Source organism: Marmota monax, unplaced genomic scaffold, assembly GCF_021218885.2.
Source record: "Marmota monax isolate L192 unplaced genomic scaffold, Marmota_monax_Labrador192_F-V1.1 WCK01_AAM20220418_F8-fsc00037, whole genome shotgun sequence".
Taxonomy (NCBI): domain Eukaryota; kingdom Metazoa; phylum Chordata; class Mammalia; order Rodentia; family Sciuridae; genus Marmota; species Marmota monax.
This window is the reverse complement of record NW_026693245.1, coordinates 13,416,224-13,439,325: the sequence shown is the minus strand read 5'-3', so window position 1 is coordinate 13,439,325 and position 23,102 is coordinate 13,416,224. Positions and strand designations below refer to the sequence as shown.

General features: G+C 36.7%; 1 long non-coding RNA gene across 2 annotated transcripts in view; it reads left to right on the top strand.

Annotated features, from left to right (window-relative positions):
* The first annotated feature begins 2,474 nt into the window (after nucleotides 1-2,474).
* Nucleotides 2,475-23,102, top strand: part of LOC131424628 (uncharacterized) — a 559,968-nt gene continuing 539,340 nt past the window's right edge. For both annotated transcript variants that reach the window (XR_009227981.1, XR_009227980.1), the window contains exon 1: nucleotides 2,475-2,592. This is a non-coding gene — a long non-coding RNA (uncharacterized LOC131424628). The remainder of the gene's footprint in view (nucleotides 2,593-23,102) is intronic.

Below are 23,102 nucleotides of genomic sequence, written 5' to 3'. Positions count from 1 at the left end.
TTTGGGCTTCTGTATTAACCTTTAAAAGGCACCCCCTCACACACACCCTCAGCCCCATTTGTTTGTTTTTTGCTTTGCTTCGCTTTGCCCTTTTGCAAAATAGTGGAGCACTTGGATCACGGACATGTGGAAGGCTTCCTCTGAGAGCCATTACCCAGAAAGCTAAGGACAACACCTAGTAATTGGCTTGTGGTACAGTCTGGGCTGATTTTTCATCTCACTTGAGATCTATTGCTGTTCTCTTGTAGCAGACCACCTTCAGCTGTTGACAGAGATTTTGCCTCATTTAAAAAAAAAAAAGGATAAAAGTATTCCTATTAGTTTGAGTGCCACCTTCCATTCCAAATGTGTAATGTAATTCGTTATTTTTAGTGTTTCAGGATTCACTTTCAGACGTTGCAAAGAATGATTCTACTTTCTGCTCTATTTGCCCTTTATGGCAGAGTTTATTTTCCAAAATATTCTCTCTATTGCCCATCTTTGGAAGTATATGTGATTATTATCTTTCTTTTCTTTTTTATGATTCCTTTTTAAAAAAGTTTGATGTACTTATGGAAAGACCAAAAATGTCTCCACCACCTAAGTATGAAACTTACAATAGGTAACAGTAATTTCCTAAAGCAGTTGTACTAATGCACACTTCCATTATCAAAGAGCTTCTTTTGCAGAACATCCTCACCAAAACATACCATTGCCAGACTTTGAATTGTCAATGTGAGGTATATAGCGGTGTCCATATACTTTTGGACTTTTTCACTTTTATACAAATTTTAACAGCATTTCAGCTACAACACACCTTGTTGAGATTTTGATTGGAATTCATTGAATCTATAAATTAATTTGGAGAGCATTGCTGTCTTTACAACGTTAAGCCTTCCAGTTCATGGTATGGCCTATCCCTCTATTTATTTAATGAGAAAATATTAAATTTTTCTGTAAAGGTTTGTAAAGTTTTTGTGAGATTTGCTCCTAAGAACTCAAAATTTTCAGTTATATAAAGAATAAAGAAAATAGTACCTATTCCCTAGCTTCAGTTGTTACTGTTCAACTGATAACTGATGTTTAATCCTATTATTGATGTTTTTTTACAGTTTTCTTTTTCTGTTTTTTGCTTGTATGTGGCATAAAACTGGCATTTTTAATTTTTTCTTTCTTCTCTTTAGATATATGTGACAGTATATTTTGACATATTATATGCACACAGAGTATAATTTATTCTACTTATGATCCTATTCTTGTGGTTGAACATGATGTGAAGTTACAGTGGTCACGTATTCATATACAAGGATAGAAAAGTGTCTGGTTTATTCTACTGTCTTTCCTATTCCTGTCCCCCTTTCCCTTCTTTCCCTTTGTCTAATCTAATACCAAGTTCCCCCTCAACTCCCACTTATTGTGTTAGCATCTGTATATCAGAACTTTCTATTTGGCCTTTTCACATATCATGATAGTCTCCAGTTCCATCCATGTACTGGCAAATACCATATTTTGTTCTTCTTTATACCATTGTGTATATATACCACATTTTCTTTATCCATTCATCTGTTGAAGGGCACCTAGGTTGGTTCCATAGCTTGGCTATTGTGAATTGAGCTGCTATAAACATTGATGTGGCTGCGTCAGTGTAATATACTAATATGAAATCCTTTGGGTATAAGCTGAGAGTGGGATAACAGGTTAAATGGTGGTTCCATTCCAAGTTTTCTGAGGAATCTCCATAGTGCTTTGCAGAGTGGTTGCACCAATTTGCAGTACCATAAACAACGTATGAAGGTAAGTTTTTCTTCCACATCTCCTGTCAACATTTATTGTTGCTTGTATGCTTGATAATTGTTATTGGAGATGGAATCTCAGTGTAGTTTTAATTTGCATTTCTCCAATTACTAGAGATATTCAACATTTTTCTCATATTTGTTGACTGATTGTACTTCTTCTGTGAAGTGGCTGTTCAGAATTTTTGCCTGTTTGTTGATTGGGTTTTTTGGGTTTTTTGCTCTTAGGTAAAACTAGTATTTGTTTACTGATTTTTTTGTGTGTGTCAGGTAACTTTGCTAGACTTTCTTATTAATTATAAACATGTAGTGTGACTTTTGTGTTTGATTTTCTACATTTGTTACATATCAGCACTGATAGTTTTTGTTCTTCCTTTTTGTGGTAGACAGAATCTGAATGTTCCCAGTGATCCCTGCTTCCTGATATTTAGTGCCCTGGATAATCCCCTTTCCTTAAGTGTAGATTGGCCCAAGTGATACTTTCAACTGATAGAAAGTGGCGGGATATCAATTCTGAGACTAGGTTCCATAAGACCCTGGCTTCCATCTTCCTTGCCCCCTGGCTTGTTGTGAGAAAAGCCAGCTGTCATGTTATGGGCCATGTACCGAGGCCATCTGGCAAAGAATTAATGCCTCTCATCACGGCCAGTGAAGACGTGGGTCTGTCAACAGCTCTGTGAGTGATTCTGGCAGTGGGTCCTCCCTGACTTGAACCTTGAGGTGACTCTAACCCTGGCTGACAGCTTGACTGCAGTCTTTTGCAAAACTCCCAGCCAGAGGTCTCAGCTAAGCTGTCCTGGATTCCTGATGTACAGAAAAGGTGAGGTATAAAGTGTTTGTTGTTTTAAACCACTTAATATGACTTATAATGAAGTGATAAATATGATACACTTTCTTATTCTTAGGCCATTTCTCTCTCTTAATGCTGAATAAAAGTAATAACAGCCATCATTATCTTATTGCTGATTTCAAAGAGAAAGTTTTGACCATATTTTAAGATATTTGTAGATAACTTAAATTTTTTTTTTTTTTTTTTTTTTGTAGTTATAGATGAACAGCATGCCTTTACTTTGTTTATTTGTATGTGGCACTAAGGATCAAACCTAGTGCCTCACAGGGGCTGGGCAAGTGCTCTGAGTGCTACAACCCCAGTACCTATAGGTAACTTTTGATCATGTTACGTGATTTTCTATTTCTAGATTGCCAAAACAGTTTTGTTTGTTTACTTGTTTTGGTCATAAGTTGATACTGGCTTTTTTGCATTTCTGGAGGATTTTTGTAGGTTTCATCTTTTAAATCTGTTAATTAATCGATTTCTAATATTATATTAATATAGTAATTGATTTCTAATATTAAGCCAATATTGCATTTGGGTGTAAGGGTTGTAGTGGGAATCTAAATCATGATCACTATAATTTTAATATATATCTAAATTTTGTTGTTAATATTTAGTATGTATTTATTTCTTAAATCTATGTTCATAAGTAGAATTGGTTTGAAGCTTTATTATCCTTGTTGGGTTTCAGATTATTATAGTTTGGATCTTAAATGCCCAAATACCAATATTCTAAAGGCTTCATTGCCAGCCTGTGGCACTGTTGGGACATTGTACAGGTGGGACCTAGCAGAAGGAAGATCTGTCATTGGGTGCATGTCCTTAAAGGGGATGCTGGAACCCCAACTCATTCCTCTCTGTCTTTGCTTCCTAGCCACCATGTAGTGAAAAGATCTTTGAAATGCACCCCTGCCATGTGGTTCTGATCCACCAAAGGCCCAAAGTGACACGACCAAATGACCATGAAGTGGAATCTCCAAAACTATGAATCAAAATAAACCTTTTCTTCTTTAAGTTGATTTCTTAGGTATTTTGTTACAGCAACAGAAAGATGACTAACATACTGATTAGATTATAAATTGAGCTGGAGATTGTTTCCTTCTTCTGAAAGTGGAAAATTATTAGAATTATTTCTTCCTTGGATCTTGGTTAGAACTCACTGGTGAAGTCACAGAGAAACATTCTAGTTAACATTTTGTCACTGATATTTAATATAATTACAAAAATAGTTTGTTTAATTTCAGTCTTGGAAATTTGTTGATATTTGTTGCATTTTTTAGCATATGGTCAATTTTTCTTAATATTTGATGTGCACTTGAAATTATGAATTTTATAGTTGTATTTTTCTCTATATAAACTCTTGTTCAAATTGTTTTAATTCTTACTGATTTTATGTTGTCTACATTTATATGTATTCCTTAAAGAAAGACATATTTCTGTTGAAATTCATTATGAATTTTTATATCCTTATGGTGCACTGATCTTCTAATCATCAATGTCACTCTTTATATTTGTTTGCGATTTTTCTGTTTTGATGTACACCTGAAACAGCATTCATTTAGATTTTTTTTTAATTTGATGTTTTTAGATATGCATGACAGTAGGGTGTATTTTGCTCATTATACATACAGGGGGTGCAACTCATTACAATTTTGATCCCATTCTTATTAAATATGATGTGGAGTTACACTGGTTATGTATTCATATATGAATCTAGTAAACTTATGTCTGATTCATTCTACTGTCGTCTTTGTACCCATCCCCCCTCCCTTCACTTCATTCCCGTTTGCCAATCCAATGTACTTCTATAATTCCCCACCCTATCTTCCTTTGTTATGGGTTAGCACCCCCATATCAGAAAGAACATTTTGCCTTTGGTTTTTGGTATTGACTTATTTCACTTAGCATGATATTCTCCAGTTCCATCTATTTACCAGGAAATGCCATAATTTCATCCTTCTTTATGTCTGCGTAATATTCCATTGTATATATACCACATTTTCTTTATCCATTCATCTGTTGAAGGGCACCTAGGTTGGTTCCATAGCTTGGCTATTGTGAATTGAGCTGCTATAAATATTGATGTGGCTGTGTCAGTGTACTATGCTAATTTGAAGTCCTTTGGGTATAAGCCAAGGAGTAGGATAACAGGTTAAATGGTGGTTCTATTCAAAATTTTCTGAGGAATCTCCATACTACTTTCTGGAGTGGTCGAACCAATTTGCTGTCACATAAGCAATGTATGATGGTACCTTTATCCCCACATCCTTTCCAACATTTATGTTACTTGTATTCTTGATAATTGGCATTCTGGTTGGAGTGGGATGGAATCTCAGTGTAGTTTTAATTTGCATTCTTCTAATTGCTAGAGATGTTGAACATTTTTTTTATACACACACATAGATATATATAAGTAGAGAGAAATATATAGATGTATATGCTAAACCCAAGGCCAACATCATTCTAAATAGAGAAAAATTTGAAGAATTCCCTCTAAAAACTGGAACAAGAAAGGGATGCCCTCTTTCACCACTTCTATTCAACATAATTCTTGAAACCCTCGCCAGAGCAATTAGGCAAAAGAAAGACAAAAATGAAGAGGTACAAATAGGAAAAGAACTAAAACTATCAATATTTGCTGATGACATGATTCTATATTTAGAAGACTCCAGAAAACTCCAACAAAAAGCTTCTTGGACTCATAAAGGAATTCAGAAAAATAGTAGGATATAAAATCAACACCCACAAATCAATTGTGTTCCTATACACCAATGACGAATCAGCTAAAAGAGAAATCAGGAAAACTATCCTATTCACAACAGCCTTGGAAAAAAAAACCAAACCAAACCAAAACAACAACAAACCCTTGGGTTTCAATCTAACAAAAGAGGTGAAAGACCTCTACAATGAAAACTACAGAACACTAAAGAAAGAAATTGAAGAAGATCTCAGAAAATGGAAAGATATCCTATGTTCTTAGGCAGAATTAATGTCAAAATATCCATCCTACCAAACGTGCTATACAAATTTAATGCAATTCCTATTAAAATTCCAATGTTGTTTTCATAGAGAAAGAAAAAGTAGTAAGGAAATTTGTTTGGAAAAATAAGAGACCCAGAGCAGCCAAAACAATCCTTAGTGAGAAAAGTTACACAGAAGGCATCACAATACCAGACCCTTAAATTATACTGCAGAGCTATAGTAACAAAAATGGCATGGTATTGGCACCAAAATAGACATGTAGGCCAATGATAAAGAATAGAAGACAGGGAGACAAAACCCACATAAATACAGTTACCTCATACTAGACAAAGTTGCCATAAACATACATTGGAGAAAAGATAGCCTCTTCAACAAATGGTGCTGGGAGAACTGGAAATCCATATGTAGTAGATTGAAATTGCACCCCTATCTCTCACTCTGCACAAAACTCAACTCAAAATGGATCAAGGACCTAGGCATTAGACCAGAGACCATGCACATACTAGAAGAAAAAGTAGGCCCAACTCTCCATCATGCCAGCTTAGGAACCAAATTCCTCAACAAGACTCCTAAAGTGCCAGAAGTAAAATCAAGAATGAATAAATGGGATGGTACTAAACTAAAAAGCTTTTCATAGCAAAGGAAACAATTAAGAACATGAATAGAGAGCCTACAGAATGGGAGAAAATCTTTACCCCATGCACCTCACCTAGAGCATTAATCTCCAGGATATACAAAAAAATAACACCAAACACACACACACACACACACACACACACACAAACAATCCAATCAATAAATGGACAAAAACCCAAACATTTCTTCTTTCACAAAGGGAGAAATATGAATGGTAACTGTAACATTTAGGCAATTTATACTTCATACAATTACTCTATATTTGGTTATAACTCTACTACTTTTATTGATGCTTTTTAACTAATTGTCTTTACTTTCTTGCCTCTGCTTGGATTTAAAAAGTAATTTAATTTTCTACTGATGTGAAATGGATGTGGTCTATTTCTAATCTTCTTATTGTGCTCCCTATAAATTACATCTTATAAAATAATTTGCCAAAGTTTAATGTTAGTCAATATCTTTACTCAGACAATTCAGGGCCCTGAAAGCATAAACACTCTCCCAATTAGCTGTTATTGTTGCAACATATTTTATTGCTTTTTTAATAGCTTAATTTAATTATTCCATATAGTCTTTATTAGGCTACATATTTTACCACTTTTTCCCTTCTTAAAGTACATTATTGAAAATTTATTTCTGGTAAGTATTTGCTGGCTGTTGTTTGAAAACTTTTTAATTTTCCCCTTTTAAAGACAGTTTTATTGAGGTAAAATTCATATACCACCTGATTTATCCACTGAAAGTATATAACAATGATTTCTGGCACATTATTTTTTAAAAGTTGTGGAGATATATAGATACATATTTATATCTATCTATCTCTATCTCTATCTCTATATATGTATATATAAAACAAAATTTGTAATTTTAGCCATGTTTACCATTTTAAGTGTATATTTCAATGTAAAGAATAACCTCACTCTTTAACGGTGTTTTTACTGTGAGTTATGGGATAGATATTTGTCTTTCCCTAAATCCATACATTGAAATCCTGACCCCCAATGTGTTAGAATTAGGATATGAGGCCTTTGGGAAGGTAGTTAAGCCACAAGGATGCAGCCCTTTTAAGTAGGATTAGTGCCCTTATAAAGAGCCCTCAGAGAGCTCTCTAGCCCTCCTTCTGCCATGTACAATGAGAAGTTGATTGTCAGCAGCCCAGTAAAGACCCTCACTAGAACCAAACCATGCTGGCAATCTGACCTCAGACTTAGCTTCCAGGACTATGAGAAATTTCTGTTGTTTGTAAGCCTCCCAGTCTACAATACTTTGTTATTGCCACATGAAGTGACTTATAGGGGTCATTTAGAATTCTAGGTTGATAATTATTTTATTTCAGTACATTGTAGTTCTCATCCCTTTGTTAGATGGCTTCCATTGTTGCTTTGGTGGAGTCATCTGCCACTCTCATTGTCACACAGATAAACGTGTCTGGTTTTGGGGCAGTCTGCTTTTCTCTTTCTTTGGGGGAGTCTGTGATTCACAATACTATCTTAGTACGTACTTTTTAAAGAATTATCCTACTTGGTACTTGTCGGTTTTCTTGAATCAGAAGATTATGGGTCTTCATCTGTTTACTATTGGTTTTGTCACAATTTCTCTTTCCTTTTGAATCTCTAATTAAACATGTTAGACTTTCTCCATGCTGTCTCTTAATTTTATGTAGTTTCCATATTTCTGTCTTTCTGTTTTGCCATCTGGATAATTTACTATCAGACCTTTCTTCAATTTTAGCATTTCTCTTTTTGGTATGTCTAGTCTCCTGTTAAATTTATATATTCACTATTGTGAATTTTACATTCACTTCACTCTCAAAATTTCAGCTCAGGAAACTGAGGCTTAGTAAGGTTTGGTAACAATCCTAAGATTACTGAGCTTGTGGGTAACAGAGTTGACAGTCACAATCACCCTCTGACTACAAAACCCAGCTCAGGACCAATATGTTGCACTGTCTCCTAGAAGCAGCATTTTATGGGTTTTAGCACATTTTAGATACTTAAACATGTTATTTTTTGGTTTCTACCTTTTAACACTTAAGATCTCATATTTCTTTTTGATTTGCAGTGTTTTTATTATCCTGGCTAGGTTCTCAAATTCATTTCCAGTTTCTTCTGGTCACTTTCTACAAACTCATGCTAAAAATTTTGTATTGAGTTTCCCACAAAGTCCCACAAAATATACTGCAACAGTAATGAAAACAGAGACTTTCTTTGAAGCTCTGTAGATATAAGCATGCATTTACTTCATTTTTAGTTATGATTTTTAAGTTTATTTTTATATGTAATTGCTTTTATTTTTAGGTATGATCAGTAATAAACATCATAGGGATTATCTTTGCTCTGAGAGACTCTGAGAAGGAATTTATCAAGTGAACATTTTATATCAAAAGTTTTAAAAGAATACTGTGCCAAATTTTCAAGATTGAGTCCACTCGGTTAGGAGCTGTTGGTCATTTTCATTTCTTACACATTTTTATGTTCCTACAACAGCCTTCAGGGAAGTCATATCTGGGATTCTAGCAAATTTAATTGACATATGGGTCATGACTTAACACTTGTGTCATCTAGAATTGACTCTGATTCCCACATCTAGAAGAGTTCCTGCATGTTTTTGTAGAAAATGTAACCTAAAAAAAGTCTATATTTGCAAACTGCTTATGTTCAGAAAAAGGGGTCTAAATATTCCTTATATTTGGAACATCACAAATCTCATATATAATGATTAAAAGAGAAATCAGTTAAAATGGCTGTTTATTATATGGGTGTGCTGTTGTAAATCATTATTTTTATCCTTAAGAAAGAAACCTATAGTTGTTAAATACCTGGAGTAAAGTAAGCATATGATTACCTGCTAAAATTAGTACACCCCATTCCCTGCAGTATTGGGGCACTCTACCACTGAGCTACAAACCATCATTTAATTATTTTTTACTTTTTTATTTTTAGACAGAGTCTTTGCTAATATTCTTAGGCTGGCTTTGAACTTGCAGTTCTCCTGCCTTTGCCTCCTGATTTGCTGGGAAAATGGGCATGCACCACAGTATCCAGCTCTAAAAATCAGTATTGAGCAGAGATTCTATTTATATCTATAATGTTTGAGACATGGAAAATTCTAATATTACAATTTATATTTCTTATCACTTTTGCTTTTCCTTGCTTAAGATACCATAACCTGCAAAAAGTATAATATCTTGACATCATTGCGTGGTGGGTCTTTTAGGTAGATGAAAATTGCTGCAAAACAAACTATGATTATTGGATTTTAAACATATTTGCTCCTGGTTACCTGAGTGATTGTAATATTGGGATCTTGGACCACATTAATATGCAGGATTTGCTGATTTGTATCAACTTGGAAATACTTAATTTTGTAGAACAAATATACTGTTTGGGGTAGGTGGAAGATCATTAATTTAACAACATAATGAGTACCTTCTGATGGCCTTTTTATTTTTTAGTGTCTAGTTAACCTTATTGTTCTACCTTTTGATTTGGAGGAATAAAATGGGAGCCACAATGGGACAACAGGATGATAACCCAATAAAAAATGTCACTTTTAGTTGCTTGGTGCCTATTTGTGTTGCTATGTCAATTTCATAATTTCCTAGTGAATCTAAGGTTTTGCTTAAAATCTCTTTAAGGGCTGGGGTGGTGGCTCAGTGGTAGAGCTTGCCTAGGATTTGTGAGGCACTGGTTCGATTCTCAGCACCACATATAAATGAATAAATAAAATAAAGCTTCAGGAACAACTAAATGAAAAAAATTCAAAAACAAATCTCTTTAATAGTTTTTGTAAATTCTATTTTGGAGAACCTTGAGGGAATTGTTTGTTTCATTTGATAATCTAGAACAAGTTATGTACTCCATAAAATGTCACCCACTGTGCCTATTTCCAAAACAAAAAATAATGATACATATATTTGATTAGGTCTATTCACTGTATAATGTCTCTTTGGGACTCTTTTGTCCCAACTGAGGACACATACAGTATCTAGAGCCTTTTCTAGAATATATAAGGAGAGCTTTTCTTTCCTGTTCTGGCCCATGCAGATTTACAGATTGTTGCAAGCATTTCTCTCATAGTCTGCATCTTGAGTGGTAATAGATTGTTCTCTATGTTTAGCAAGACAAATAGAGCTTTATTTTTTTTAAAAGCATAGAACTAAAGATTATTTTCATGAGAAAAAATTAACTATAATTGATATTTTAAATTGCAGCATTTTATTTTGTTTGCTGTAGACTAATCCTACATGGGAATGTTGAGGCCTTTATGCACTGTTTCCACTGAGCACTCGTGACCTTTGAGTGGTCCTGGCAACAAACAGTTCAGTGATAATTTACCAAGATAGCAGAAATGTTTGCTGCTAAAAATAGCTGTGCAGTATAAAAATGCAATCTCTGATTTTCTGGGAGCCATGATTTCAGTTTATCTCTAGTTACTGATTTCTGTATCTATGCATGTATATTTTTTAATCAGGTGTGTTTTAGATTCAACTTATTTAAAAATCAAAGTTGAATTATTGGAGGGATGTTGTGAATGTTAGAATTATGTGGCTGAAAGCTACTTTACATGAGATCTTGATGAGAGGTACACAAGAAATATAACAAATGACAGCAGCCTTCCTGCTTATTGATTCTGCATATTTTTTTCAAACCTGGGCTTTTATCTGTATGCAAATTCATTTGCAAGATTTCAACCTTTTAAAAGCTTTTCAATACTTAGAAAAAAATTTTTAAGACTTTCCTTAATAAAATATACAGAATGGTTAAATGCAATTGGATTAAATGGCTTCAGTGTTCTCTTAATAATCATCCAAGCCTGTAACATTTAAAATATACACTGATGTCATTTCTAAATTTCTACATTCTACTTTTCAAAGTGCTAAGTATCATTAGATAAAATTACCACTTAAAGATAATGAAGGTTTTAATTTCAAAAAGTTCCTCTTCTTACCTTTTCACAGAGATTGAATTTGGTGATGTGTTAAGGCCCCCAGAAGTGTCTGGAATGGCATATTTGACTTTTTCACAAGTCATGATCTGGCTAACAAGGACAGATGTCCCCAGTAGAGGTCAGTGCTGTGTTGGTAATTACTGTACCATTAAGAAAAAGCTAGAGATGTTCTTTTAAATCCAGCATATTTTAGTTATTAAGGTATGGCAAAACAAAACTTAAAAATTGGTCATCTTTATTATAACTAAGGTAACTGGGGGCTATAGTTTGGTCCTGCATTACCATATTTTCCCTCAAAATGCAGATGGTTCTATGGCTTATTAAATACTCTTTAGAAGTGGACGATAAGTGGTAGAAATGAACAAATACCTAAATGCAGCAGCACATAATTTGGAATGAAAGTCCAACTATTAGATTTTAAAGTGATAAAAAAAAATTGACTGAAGTCTTTGAGAAGAAAAACCCAGAGGTAGGATAATTTTGTGCAAGTCCGCCTTAACTATTTTCTCTGCACTGGGGGATGACTGTTCTTGCTCTCTTTTTCTATAAATCTTATTTTATTTCTCAGACATGTAAATGAGGCAGGTTATAGTCAGTGTAGACGTGGCCTATGTCTACCAATAACTCCTTTGGAGCTTTTTGTGGCAACATGCAATCAGCAGTGGAACAAGCATAGCCCAGGAAACCTCCTGGAGGATCCTGAGCTGAGGAGGAGCTTCACTTAGGAAAAGAGCAGCGAGCCAGCAGCAGCAGTCCTGTCTTGCGAGAGCTCAGGAGGCTTTAATCTCCGCCATGTTACATAAACACGAGTGAACAGTGTGTTTGCTGTGCAAAGACAATCTCAAGGCAAGCCTCCTGGCCCCTTCTTGCCAATGAAATTATTGCCCGCAGATCCTTCACAGTACAATTCCTATAACTGATGAGAGCAGATGTTTGGGATTTGCACTTGTAGCACTGCTGGTCAACAGTTGGAAAAGTCACAACACCTCTTGGCTTAGGTATTTTCCTCAGAAGAGTGGAAGGATTGGAACTGAGAGACTACAAACTTCAGTGTTGTCCAGGATCAAGAAGGTATTAGAAGTTGCTGAGTGGAGGGACCAGTGGAGAAACAGAGCCTGTGGGCCTTACCACAAAGTGTTTAGTACTGACGAAGTGCTCATGCTGGCAAACTTATCCTACATGTGGAGGTGGGCAGACATGTAGATAAGAAAACTGAGGTTCCAAGAGGTACCCAATTGTAAAAGGCAAAACTTCTACTCTGGTCATTTCTCTGGTGATCTGAAGCCCTTACCCACACTAAATCTTGTCCCTGATGGGCGAGGTATATGGGCTTGGTCTAAGCAGATTTCTGCAAGAGGGGGCTTATTTCTGTTCCCCTATATCCTCCATCTAGGCCTTTTCTTTCCCATTGCTACCCTTTCTCTTCACCCCTAAATTCCTCAGCTGTGCTCATGTTTTTCTCAAGCATCAGGTTGGTCTAACACAATTTTAGAGCTGGTAAAACAGCCCAGTCCTCTCATGGCTTTGCCCTCTCAATTCCTGTTCCCTGCTATGGTGTTGACATTTGTCTACAGCAGAACTGATCTGGGCTGTATGATATTTCTTCACAAAGACTAATTATCCTCCAAATAGTCATTTGGTTTCTCGTAGACCCTAGATATGCAAGATCCAGGGTGGGGAATGGTGGAGGAGGAAAGACAGCTCTAACTACAGAGACCCCCACCCCCGCCGCCCCGCCAGCCCAGCAAGGAAAACAAATATGTCCACATGCAACCTGAGACAATGAAATTGGTGCCACAGATGTCTGCAGGGAGAGAGGAGAGTGATCCTTCCAGGGCAGATGGAGGGATACAGTGGATGTCACTGAGGACTAATATTTAAGCTGATCCCTAAAAACTGTGTCCAGCAGTGCGGAAGGCAGGGCAAAGCATCTCAAAGGGAATGTCATGAATGAGGCTCTGAGTACAACTAGGAATGATTTGTCATTCTGCATCATTCAGGTAGTATAAATACTTTAATATAAAGGTGGACAGGTAAGGGAGTGAGAGGTAGGTCCCCTGAGGCAGGGCAGGAACTGTGGTAGGGCAGGCAAAGGAATTATTTATTTATTTAGTTAGTTAGTTAGTTAGTTACAGATGGACACAGTACCTCTATTTAATGTATTTATTTTTATGTGGTGCTGAGGATTGAACTCAGTGCTTTACATGTGCTAGGCTAGTGCTCTACCACTGAGCCACAACTCCAGCCCAGGAATTATTTTTAAACAGGTACTTTTGTGATGTTTATCCAGTAATATATCCAAGGTGGCCTCCTATTTTGATATTCCATCCCAGTCCATACAGATCCCAATGTTTTTTGGAATTAACTTTTGGATCCTTTGCAGGTAGCTGCTACATCAGGGTTTCTTTTTCCAAGTCTTCACAGTGCTTGACTGTGTTCATTTGTACCAGCATGTGTCTACTGGTTGCAATACATCACCGGTGTTGATGAAACCTCCTTATGTTGAAAAAGAGCAACCCTTTTATTGTCAGTTTCTACTTTTCCATCAGCAGTGTGACATTCCATGCCTCTGGGCCTATACTATTCCATTTTATAACACTTAATGAATGCTAGAACCGGCTCTGCAAATGTATAGCCTTCATCTCACTGCCCACAGTGAGATGCTTTTAATATTTTCTCTGCATGTAACTCAGCATTTTCCTTCAGCCTTTCTTTAATTTCCAAGTGGTTAATCCCCTACTACAGCAGGGAGCCTGGATATATAGAGACTTTCCCCTTTCACTCTATCTTCAATAATTTGTTTTTTGCATTCAGTGAACACATCTATCACCATAAATGGTCCTTTCTCCATTTGTATTGACTTACTTTGGTATAAAACAGACTCCCTTTTTATATCATTATTAATGTTCACAGTAATTTCAGGAGCTTGGAAAGCTGGGTATTAGAATTGGCACAGAGCTTCAAGTTGTCCCATTAGATCAAATGACTCGCATCATGACTCCTGTTTTCAAGTATTATCGTTAAGTCAAGACCAAGGTTTTGTGCGTATAAAATGAGACTCTTAAAATAAGCATTTCTAAATTACTCCTCCATTTCATTAAAATAGTCTTGATTTGATGGCCCTTTTGTGCACTGAAAAATGTAAAATAGCCCCATTACCAGTGAACAATATTTTTAAAATCAGAAGTCTTAACTTTGTCAACTTGTACAGCTGTGGTCGATATCCGTAGGGGACTGGGCTATGAGCAGTTAATATTGGTCATCCTTAGATGCTGTTGCTTTCTGATAATACAGTTTATTTTAACAGCATCTACAATAATGAAGTTGTAACATTCTTATTTTTAATGCTTCATTTATATTTTTTAAATAGGCATTTATTTTTCAGCCACTATGCATGTGGATGGTGAGGAAGGATGCACTTGGCAGGATTTGCATGGCTGTTCTTTAGGTAAAAACAAACTGGGTCTAGACATATCAGGCTTTTTATAGCTTGAGTCAGGTTTCTCTTTCTTTCAGAAGTCCCTCCGTGTGCTGCTGAGAACCCTTGGAATGAACCATCCTGCTGCCAGATGGGGTTTCTATTTTTTTTTTTAAATAAACATTTTTAGTTGTAGATGGATAGAATAGAATACCTTTATTTTATTTATTTATACGTGGTGCTGTGGATTGAACCCAGTGCCTCACATGTGCTAGGCAAGTGTTGTACCACTGAGCCACAACCCTAGCCCAGGTCCTTTTCTGTTACTAAACACTTGTATTGCTCATTAGTATCCTTCTCAGATACTAGTGATATTTTCATGATTCCAGTCAGATATGCTGTTTTATTTTCTAAATGCACTGTTTGACTGTGTGACATTTTGGGAGCACTTAAATATCTGCTTCAAAACTCCATATCTTTGTGACATTTTTCTTTAGTAAATTCTGAAAGTTAGAAATATTTTATTTTTTAGTTATCCTTGAAGCTCTTGTTTCAGTTCTTTACTTTCATAGCTCTTCTTTTTGTATCTCTAACATAATTTAAACTAATCAGTTTTTGGTTGCAGAATTTGATCATCTCTCCTTCACATTTTGTTACTTCTATGACAAACATTTTTTCTCTGTTTCTGCATCCCTGAATCTAGGATGCATTTTCTACAAAGAATGTATCACAGTTGAGTTGGCAGTACTTCTTCTCCTTTTTCTAGTGATACAAAAGTTGATGGCATTCTATATTTTGTAAAATGTGGCATTTTATTCTCATTTCCTAAAGACAGATAATGGAAGGTGTTTATGGTGTCAATGACTTTGTTTATTCAATGAGTAATCATTCTTGAGTGTTCTCTGAGTTTGCTGCTTTTCTGCCCCACTCTTTCCTAAGCAAGTTTATCTTTCAATTTTTAAAATCTATTCATTCATTTTCTTTAATTAATTGGCATTAAGTGTTTAATGGAATATTAATGTTTTTAAAATATGCTATGACAACTGAATTTCTATATATATGACTTTATACCTGGTCAGGCCAAGATATCTTTTTGTTGTAGGGGATGGTGTAATTGGGAAATTTAGGGAAAAGCAATGGGTTTAGGACTTTTATAACTGGAATGCAAAGAAAAAGAGCCAGTGCTCAGCTTTTCATTACCACGGGATGTTTTTAGTTGTGCTGGCAGTGGGGGAAACTTGACTTTGTCAAGGAAGGGAAGGATCCTTCAAATTTCTGTAAGGCTCCGAAACTTAGTAAATGAAAAAAAAAAAAAACAATAGAATTTTGGTCTAGAGTGTTTGATTCCTCTGGAAGGAGCTGGAGTGAAGCACATAGAAGCCCTACCCTTTTGGAAACATGGACTAAGGAACCCTGCTTTCTCCCTTCTAGGTCTCTGAGTCAAACGGGGACAGTATAGAAAGGTATAGAGGAGTCTGAGAGCACCTGAGCTAATGGTGCTCCCTTATCAAAATATGAGGGATGCCAAGGACCTAATTCTAGGTTGACTTCAGCCTTTGGCCTTGGTGCATGACCCATGTGGTGAGAGAGCAGTGAGTAGAGAAACCTAGAAGGAATGAGACTGAGGCTGTGCTCCAGATCCATGCCCGAAGTTTCCCCACAGCTTGGAGATGCCATGAGGTCTGGGGGATCCGAAAAAGCCTGCTCAGAGCAAAGAAACTAGTACAAGGAGCCTTTAAGATCAGAGGCCAAGGTCACATGTTTAGTAGTGATAACCAGCCTTTTCCACCCAAAACCAAGTGTGACCAGTTTACTCATCATGACAAGTTCAGGGAGCCAACCAGCCTGCAGTAGGAGGCAGTGATGATCTAGAGAACATCTCTTGAATCTGAGTCCTGCTTCTCCCATACTCTCTCCTTTCAAAGAGCATAAAGTAAACCAATTCATACCTGGATGTGAACTTGGGAAGAGAAGGTATTAGGGAAAGGATCCAGTTTGGTATAGCTATACCCGTTTGGGTCCAGTCAGGAGATAGAAACCCCATAGTGGTTTGAACAGGGGAAGGTTAATATAAAGAATTATCAAATAATGGTAAAATGGTAACTATAAGATGAAAGAAAGAAAAATACTTCACAATATCATTAACTAAGAGAATTCAAGGAAAGACACATGGAAGGAGACCTCAGTAGAGTGTATAGGTGCAGAGTTCCCTGGACTTCCCATTTCAGAGCTGGTTTGTAGTTGCTGGGCAAGTGGAAGAACTCTCTGAAGTGCAGGTGGAGCACAGGTGAGCTGAAGCTGGTGGCTGGGTGAGCAGGTATGCAGAGGGAGCAGGGATGCTGGTAGAAACCCTCTGCCGGGTGGCAGTTTACAGGCAAGCACCAGCCAGTGGCTGGCCAAGGGGAGTGATGCAGGAGTGGGGGTGCCAGTGAGAGCAAGGGCCAAGGTATGCAGTGTCCCGGGAAGGTGGCCATCAGTGGTCAGAAGTAGTAGGAGGGTCCCTTCCTCTTGAAGTGCCCATCTAGCACCTTCTACTAAGTTTAATATCACAAGCACTGTGAAGAAGAAATCATAAAGGAATTCAATGCATTATCATAAAAAGTACATTGAAGGATGAATTTGAAGCTGAGAGGCAGTAAGTTGATAACTGGCAAGGTTTATTCTGCAGAGATTAAATAATCCAAAAAAGATACTCTGACAGTTGATAAAGTTGTTGGATTAACTAATGCCCTCTGTATCCTCCATAAAACTACATAGATTCATGCCTACCGCATGTGTTGCCTTGTGGCTGGTTGGGATCTAGCATACCATTCTACTTAATCTTCTACACCATTTGGTAATTTTATTGATTCTCAAATCTGTTAATACTAGTCATATTAGGTATTGATTCCTAAATCTGTTTATATTACTTGTACTAGTTTTGTATTTTATAACAAATTATTTGAAAAGTTAGTTTAAAATAATAATAACAATAGTGAACACTTATTTATACCACAGTTTCTGTAGATCTGGAATTTTGGTGAGCTTAATCTGGGTAGTTCTGATTTCAGGGTGGGTGTCTCTCAGATGTTGCAATTGAATTGTTGGCAAGGTCAGCCGTCCTTTGAAGGCTTGATTGGGGTTGAAGAAAGAGGTTCCAAAATAACTCACTCACATGGTTGACAAGCTGATGGTGGTTGTTAGCAGCAGTAGGACTTGGTTTCTTGCCACAGAGACATCTCTTGTAACTAGATGAGTGGCCTGTTGACATTATAGTTGGCTTACTCCAAAGTGCGTGATTCTAGAGAGAGTAAGAGGAAAGCCACAATATCTTTTATAATGGCCTTAGAGGTCACACATTGTCATTTCTGAGATACCCTGTTGGTTATATAGGTCAATCCTATTCAATGTGGTGGTGTTCTACCAGAAAAGGGTTACTAGAAATTGCCTTAGAGGCTGGCTACCACAGTAGTTACAGTTGTATTCTTAGTCAAAATTTAACCAAATATTGTGAAAAACCAATGAATACAGAAATGCTTTTTCTATGAAAACTTAGCTAATGTTTTGAAAAAAAAAGTTTCCAAAGGTAGGTATAAAAAATGTGTTGTGTTGGATGAGGATAAAGTGACTTTGTAAGGGACATTGTATAAAAATCTAGCTTGGTTTTGCTGTCAAATAACTTTGCAAGTGATATAAAAGTTTTTATTTCACTTTGAAGAAATTGGTAGGTGGTGCTTTGGTCTAACAGCTTGCTGGAGAGTTAGGAAAGGAAAAAAAAAATAACCTACCCCAACATGAAATTCATGTACTTGGCACTCTTAGGGAGAACCTATCTTGCTGTTCTAAAAGGTAATGAGAGTTAATTCATGAGAGATAACATTTGATTACAGACAAGCCTACAGTACATCATAAGATACTTATGATACTACATCATAATATATTATCTGTGAAAGTGATAAAAAACGAAGAGCACAGATATGAGATTTTAAGAAAACAATTTTCAAAATTATAGCTCCGAGGCATTTTATTATGAAAAGATGGTACTTGCATGAATGAATATGAACTGAAGATTCATCGAATATGAACTGAAGATTCATCATACATTTACTTCATTTTTTTAGCTTGACCTTCTGGTAAATCTTTAGCTTTATTGACTTTGGCTGTTATATAAGGAGAGCCTCCTTCAGGTGATCCAGTTCATCAATGAGCATCTCTTAGTTTTTCTTTATTGACAATAGGGTTTAAACCCAGGATTAATGCTGCTTCTTGTTTGTCATCTAGGTTCAAACCCATTTCTGTAATAGCCACCACTGAAGGCCTCAAGTCCTGCAACAGCAAAGGTCAGTCTGGCTGTTGGCCATGGCTTGGGCTTGTCTTCCCTACCTCCAACAGGAGCACAGTTTATCCCAGCCCAGTGGCACAGCCACCAGCTATGTGCCTATACCAGAAAGCAAGGCCACCCTACCAGCAAACACAAAACCCAAGGAAAAGCAAAACCATAGCAGTGGCTATAGTAATGCAGCTAGAATAGAAAATTGCTTTTTTGTTGTTGGTAAATAAGAAAATTCTAGAGATTATAGAAATAAAATTTTCACCAAAATCAATTTAGATGAATTCTGAGGTTTTTGTCTATAATGACACATTGGGGAGAAAACCCCCACCTAAATCATCCTGCCTGTATCAGGTTTCTATTGCTGCTTAACAAATCACCTTGAAACTTAGTGGTTTAAAACAATGATGATCAACAAATATTATAACCTCACATGCTTTTGTGGGTCAGGAGTTTGGACACAGAAGAGTAGACATGACTGGTTGTTTCCTCGGCATCTATAGGGCCTTGGCTGGGGACTCTTAGGCTGGCCTGGCATCATCTGGGGGAATCTTCTTTCAAATGTGTGACCACTGGTCCTGTCATTTGGACTCCCAGCTGTGCTCTGCTAGAGCCCATGTACATGGCCTCTCCTTGTGGTCTCTGTATCTGTGCTAGTTTGGGCTTCCTTACAACATGGTGGCTACCTTCTAAGAATAATTATCACTGAGAGAATCAAAAGAAAGCTGGAGTACCATACAGGACCTAATTTTTGAAAGTCACACATTTTTTTTAAATATCTATTTTTTTTAATTGTAGTTGGACACAATACCTTTATTTCACTTATTTATTTTATGTGGTGCTGACGATCAAACCCAGGGCCCTGCACGTGGGAGGTAAGCACTCTACCACTGAGCCACAATCCCAGCCCCAAGTCACACAGTTTTACTTCCTCTGTAGGCACAAACTTGTTCAAATTCAAGTGGAGGTACCGTACAACCCAGCTTTGGATAGGAGGGGCATATTAAAATCAGAATGCAAGAAGATCTTGCAGGATGGAAAATAATACTGTGGCCAGCTTGAAATGTACAACCTGTGTGTGCATGCTTATACCATCTTCCAAACTGGGCCTTTGGGATGGAGACCTGTAAAGATCACACTTTTACTCTGGAATGTAGTGAAAAAGAGTTTAAGTTCATTTTGGGAAGATGGAATATAAGAACACAAGTCTTATAGAACTGAGAAAAATTTTTCACTAAAAAACTCATTTTTCAGGGCTGGGATTGTGGCTCAGTGGTAGAGTGCTTGCTGAGCATGTGTGAGGCACTGGGTTCAATCATCAGCACCACATTAAAAAAATAGAATAAAGGTATTGTGTCCATCTACAAAAAAACATAAAAATAAGGATATTGTGTCCATTTACAAGTACAAAAATTTTAAGAAATCATTGTTCATACTGTAGTGCTGGAGTGAAAAGTGTTAAGGAAAGGATATTTAAAATTTGGAAATAGCCACATTGGAAAAATGTGTAACCCATCTACCTATGAATTGTTCAGTTCTCTGGGGGCTATTAAATTTCATTTAACTCATTAGATGCTATCCACTGGGATATTTAGAACTTTATAGATAGACGATGACTCACAAAAAAACTGACTGTGAGGCAAATAAACTTTGTCCTGTAGGAAAGAAAACTCCAGAGGTCATAGTGAACATAGGACATTAACCAGTTTTATATCTTGTGTGGTATTCTCCCCACAGCAATCTCTTTTTCAATGACTATAAATACTCCTGCCTGTCATTCATCTCCTCTGACTCACCATTGCTATCTTACTGATTCACACATTAATGAGTTAAATAAATCATTCATGCACGATTACTTTATATTTGTATGAGAATCAAGCTTTCAACTTTTTGAAAATTATACTTTGACAAATGAAGAGTCCTAGGCCACCCTGTTGCAAAGCTTAAAGGAAATAATGACCTGTGGCTGATAATATGCTAAGACTGGGGTTGGTGACTCTTAGGCAAATCCACTTGTTAATCAAGTTTTATTGGAAAACACACACACACACACACATTCATTGATTATAGCTTGTGTGTGGCTCTTTTTCACACCACTGTGGTAGAACTGAATACTTGTGACTGTAATCACATAGCCCACAGGGCCTAAAGTATTTACTCTTTGGCCCTTTGCATAAATATTTTGTTGGTTCCTGCTACAGGAAATCTTTAATTTTAAAATTAATCATGAAACCAATTAAAGGACTTTCCTTATTAAACATGTACCTATGGAACCTCCACCATCTTTTAAAGCCTCATTTGGATGGCATTGCTTGCCTCTTTGTGACTTCTATCTCAAATTGAACACAAGAACTCTCAGATAGAGCTGGTAACACTAAAAGCTGGTAACATCAAAAAAGTGCTATAATTAGCCTTTTTGTGATATATTTCCCAAATTGAGCAAAAGAACCCCATGCTGATTAGTAACATAAGGGCCACCATGTGATGCCCAGGCTCATATCAGCTGCATGCTAGATAGGCAGTAATGAGACTGATTTTAATTTATAAATACATGAATAAACATTCAAATTAATTTCATCCTTTTAAAGAGTGAGATTAAGAAATGTTAAAATACACTCAGTTTAGCAATGTTTCTATTGTTCAAGACATTTTTGGCACCATTTGTCTTTTTTAGTCAGGAAAACTGATGTCAAAACTATTTTATTCACATCTTTGTATGTGTGTGTGTGTCCATGTCTAGTATTAATTAGCATCATTGCTTATTTCCAAATATCTTTTGGTTGTTTCAAAATTCAAATCTACTCTTGAAAGGAAAAAAAAAATCATCACTATGGAGAATCTTCCAAAGAATGCATTGAATGAGGCTCACACTGGTTAGAAGATAAGATGAGGCTCAGGAATTTGGCAGGGACATTGGCAGTAGAGGCCACAGTCGAGGTCACACCTAATGTATCCTTGCTGGTACCAACTGGCAATGATCTTGTGTCACTTCATTTGGATGCCGTCCTTCTGGGAGAGGGTGTTCATGTAAGCCAAACTGCATGTCATGCACCAGATCCCAGTAGTTGGGGTGTGTGACCCCTTTAGGAGGCAGGGAGTTTCCACTGAAATTCACACCATGGAGGATTTGCCCACAGATGCCAACTACAAATTTATTTGCATTAAATGTTATGGATATTATGGATACACGTTGAATTCTTGTATTACTTAAAATGAGCACAGATTACTTGTTCTGGTTTAAAAAGTAAAACCAAAGAGAGAGATTTTTCTTTCAGGTGCTTGGTATAGACTTAGCACTGACACCATGATCGGTGGTGGTGGGGGGGGGACTTCAGAGGGCTGCTGTACCCGAAGCTCATTGTTCCAAGTTAATTGGCAGTGAGGAGAGAGCCTTGACTGTTAGAAGATTCCACTTAATAGCGCAATAATCTATACCCAGTATAAGCTAGTGGGGAAAGTCAAGGTGAAAAGAGCAGTAAAATGTGTACAGCTTTCTTTTTCTCTTCCTCCATCCATGGAGCTGCATTCAGCACTCAAATTCAAGTTTAATTATTTGTCTGATTTAGAAAAGAAAAACTACATTTTTTTAAAAAAAAAAAAAACAATAAACAAAAAACAAAGTTGGGAGGATAAGTGTTCTATTCTACTTTGTGAAAAGACAGATGTTCCTAAATTCCCAAGGAACTTCTCCTGGCTGTTGACATAATTGTTATAGAGAGAGTTTTAGGGAAACATTTTTCTTCATTTTCTTCTCAATTTAGAGGCAGGAATAAGACAGGGGGAAATAGGAGATGAAGAAATACAGTCATGTATTTGTGATAATTGGTGATAAATTGCTGGTATATCTTATTTTCACTTGATCAAGTCATTTTCTAATTGGGTGTCTTTGCAAACTATGGCTCACGCTCTCTCCTTCACTCTTATTTTCCTATTAATATCCTGTTTTGTGGGGCAGGGGTGGCCGGGGGTGGGGGAAGGCAAGGCAATTCTATACTGGAGAACCATCAAATGTGCAGGGGAGTATATCTTGGTGTTGTGAGCTCATTAAATTTTTTTGTAGTGTTTTGGGAAGTGCTGATTATGGCTCATTTTTGCAATGTAGAACTTCTGTTGTGTAAGAGCCTCAGAAGGTCCTTCTTTGATAATTAGTCTCCTGTGTTAGTCACGGCCAGTAAGAAAAGGGCGAATTGTCAATACCTG